Source organism: Tachysurus vachellii, chromosome 2 (genome assembly GCF_030014155.1).
Source record: "Tachysurus vachellii isolate PV-2020 chromosome 2, HZAU_Pvac_v1, whole genome shotgun sequence".
NCBI classification, from domain to species: Eukaryota; Metazoa; Chordata; class Actinopteri; order Siluriformes; family Bagridae; genus Tachysurus; species Tachysurus vachellii.
In genome coordinates this window covers 6,130,571-6,134,481 of record NC_083461.1, presented here as the reverse complement: position 1 = coordinate 6,134,481, position 3,911 = coordinate 6,130,571, and the positions used below count along the sequence as shown (strand labels likewise).

Genomic DNA, 3,911 nt, shown 5'->3' with positions numbered 1-3,911 from the left:
AAGCATGTAATTGAGTAAAAGAAGGTGGATAAGAAAATAAATAAGTAAATGATATTTCAAAAAATAAATAAATAAGTGTGTAAGCAAGAAACAAGTAAGCAGGTAAATAAGCAAGTAAATATGTAGGCAAGTAAATGAGTATAAATTAAATGGGCAAGTGACTATTTATTTATTTATTTATTTATTTATTTATTTATTTATTTATTTATTATTTACTCAGTAAATTATTTATACAGCCAGAAACTCTAAAAACTACAGTTATTAAAGAAAACTCTTGTTGCTGCTGAACAGAATAAAAATAATAAAATATAACTAATAACAACAACAACAAAAAAATCTACAACCAACAAATATTTTGGATAACAATTAAAACCACCACCACCACCACCACCACCACCACTAATGTCACCAGGCTTACCTTATCAGAGAACACTCCAGAGAAATTACAGCAGAGCTGGGACACTTCTCCTGCTCCTCAGGTTCATCAAAAGCATTTAAGAACGTGACATTCATCAAAATGAAACTGCATAATAATAATAATAATAATAATAATAATAATAATAATAATAATAATAATAAATAAATAAAAGTCATAACCTTGTATAATGATTGAGCTTAAACAACCAGTGTGTTTGCAGTGTACCGAAAACAGACAGAGCAACACAGAATACCAGAGCATTGATTCGTCTTCACCTCACCAACCTAGAAACTAGTCTGAGTCTGGTGTCGACATTTAATCTAGACACACAGCAGGAACAGCTGTCTCCATCTCTCTTTCTCTCTCCATCTCACCCTAACACAAATCACGCTGCATCCGGACCAGGCCTTTTTATGAGGATACGTCTCGTTCACATCCCTCCATCCGGGTTAAATTCCTCCTGTAGGGAGCAGAAAGGAGGAGGAGCAGTGAGGAGAGAAGGCCGAGGTGCTGACGGAGGCTGCTCCGTGTGTGTGTGTGTGTGTGTGTGTGTGAGACCATGGAAGAGTGGATCGTATGTTACAGTCGGACAGGTGCAGAGGTCGATCCTCCACCGATCCCGAGGGGCGACACGCTAGCCGAATGTGACTAGTGAACCCGGAGGCTTCTGCAACCACAAAAAAAGGAGGGAAAAGAGGGGAATATGTATCAGTGCTGGAAATAAAGCATACGGCTCCAAGGTCCAGGAACGAGTGAGGATTAAAGGAGTAGTTGAGCCAAGAATTCAATTTACACATCTACCCCAAAAATAATCCACCAGCCAACACATTGCACTTTAAATACCAGCTGTTTGCAAAATGCATAAATTCAGTGCTGGCATTTGAGGCTAAAAAATTAAATATGCAAATTAGATCTATATCCTAATGAACGTCAGACGGTTCACTGAGAAATGGAGTGCATAAAAGATGTAGGTACTATTTATTTATTTATTTTTAATTTCAGTTACCACATCAGCAGAGTCTGAGACGAGTGTGTGATGTTTTTTTAAGGTATGTAACTTTAGCATTTTATTAAACACGTTTCCTATTTGTTAGCATTATTACCATTAAAAACTATAAGCAATGACAAAAAAGCGAACGCTAGACACCGTGTACACTATACGGCCAAATGTTTGTGGACGCTTGGCCACGATCATCCTCGTTTGCTGTTATCATTCAATTCTATTGTCATCTTTTCCTTTCTTTTTTTTTTTTCTTCTCCTTCTTCTTAGATGTTGGAGTGTGGATGTAGGGATTTGTGCTCATTCAGCTACAATGAAGTTGTGGGGAAGTCGTGGACTTATGGTTAGAGAGTCTGCCTCCTAACCCTAAGGTTGTGGGTTCGAGTCTCGGGCCGGCCATGACTGAGGTGCCCTTGAGCAAGAGCAGTTGGGGGGATTTTGGGGGGGTTTTTAACTGAACCACGTGTGTGTGTTCACTGCTGTGTGTGCATTTGTATGGGTTAAACGCAGAGAACAAATTCTGAGTATTTGTTACATCCTTTCTTTCTTCTTTCTTACAAGAGCATTAGTTGAGATGGTGAATAGGTCTGGGGTTTAGTCAGTGTTCAGTGGGGTTGAATCAGAGACAGAGCTCAGTGCACGACACTCCAGCTCTTCCACTCCAACCTTAACACACCACATCTTCACGGACCTCTGTGCTTTGTGCACTTGGGCATCATCGTGCTGGGAACCTCATCATTTGATGAATTGTTAAATTTTTCATCAAACTCATTGATACTGTATGTTGCTGAACGCCAATCCACGGTATTACACAGCACAGCTGATTAACCTTTAATGACAGCAAAAATCTCATCCTAAACAACGTGTGTAAATATTTCATTACACAACTGTTAGTTCCTGCTTTAATCCACCTGTATTTTAACCATACAGTATAGAGTTATAGAACAGAAATGATTTCTAATCTCGCTCTCCGACGCCCTCCGCACGAGGATGGGTTTCCTTTTGAGTCTTGATCCTCTAAAGGTTTCCTCCTCACCACTGTCACATCTGGCTTGCTCATTCAAACACGTTTAGATCCTGATATAATCATTGCTGTAAATATGTTTTGTGACAAAGTCCACTGGGAAGAAGTAGCAGCCTTTATTTTGGTCACAGATACATTACAGCACAGTGAAATTCTTCACATACAGTATCCCAATTTCGGAGGTTGGGGTCTGAGCACGGGGTCAGCCATGATGCAGCACACCTGGAGCAGAGAGGTTTTAGGGGCCTTGCTCAAGGGCCCAACGGTGACACCTTGGCAGTGCTAGGACTTAAACCCAGAGCCTTAACTGTGACACTGAAACTCACTCTACCAATTAATTAATATGAAATGTCAATTTGACAAAATATTTACTAGTGTAGTGTATCATGTATATAAACCTGTGACAATTCTATAATTAGAAGCAGATCGACGATCACATTAGCGAGTCTCTTTGCTTCCGAAGACGTTCTCCGACGATCATGTGGGTTACAATCTTCATTAAAATCCTGAAAAATAGATTACATTACTTCTGGAACTGCTCTCACAAATGTTTTGAGTAAATCCAGTTATATCCAGGTGATTAATGAAGCCCACCCTGTTACACATTACTACTAGCATGAAGAACTGCATGAATACACACACACACACACACACACACACACACGGTTTAAACATTTATTTTAAACATTTTGAAAGAACACGTTTATCATCACACACAGGTGATTATTTCTACACTGAGGTCAGATGTAGAAGTTACACAACATCATGAGGTGTATACAGTATGTAAGATAGCGTGAAAGCCAACAGAAGGTGCTCAGGATCTCTCTGCAGTATCACAACCCTTTTCTATCTGCGATGTGGAGACTTCTGGGGTGGAGAATCTGCACCAACAACAAAGTTTTCTGAACATGATTATGAGTGAAACAAAGCGTGACCATTGAAGAACAATCAAAGGTCCATCACTGAAGAAAAATAAGCATTTGTTTTAGCAACAAAGTAAATATTTGTGACGTTGTGTTTTGTTTCGTCTCTGAACAAATTTATTTTGACTCCTACATTGAAATATACACTGGATCGTCTCTTAACCCGCTGGAAACATGGCTCAGTTTTTCCAAAAGCCTCTCCAGTTCCCTCATCCAACATCATACCGCTGTGTGGCTCTCTTAGCATCAGAGTTAAACGATATATGAATTTATGGCTTTACACCCGAGCTGTAACTCAGGACAGTGCGTAATGACATGCTCCGAAGTCCTCCAGACACAAATCTGGATCCGATTTCCTATAATGTACTTTTGTGATTCATTCAGAGAGTCAAAGCTATTGTGCGGCTGGATATTTAATTAAATAATTAACATATTTACACACTTTTCTTTTCTGTACCTGAGTGACTCCAGGAATTTTATCATTTTATCAACCGTATATATTCAGATCAGACTCTTCATCTTTATTCGGTCTGAGCTCTTCCTCTG

At 39.3% G+C, this 3,911-nt stretch overlaps 1 protein-coding gene across 1 annotated transcript in view; it reads right to left on the bottom strand.

The window, feature by feature from the left end:
- Window positions 1–3,103: 3,103 nt before the first annotated feature.
- Window positions 3,104–3,911, bottom strand: part of LOC132862663 (protoheme IX farnesyltransferase, mitochondrial) — a 48,003-nt gene continuing 47,195 nt past the window's right edge. The window contains exon 7 of the mRNA XM_060894812.1: window positions 3,104–3,911. This exon is cut by the window's right edge and continues 492 nt beyond it. The gene's annotated coding sequence lies outside the window, so the exon portion shown is untranslated.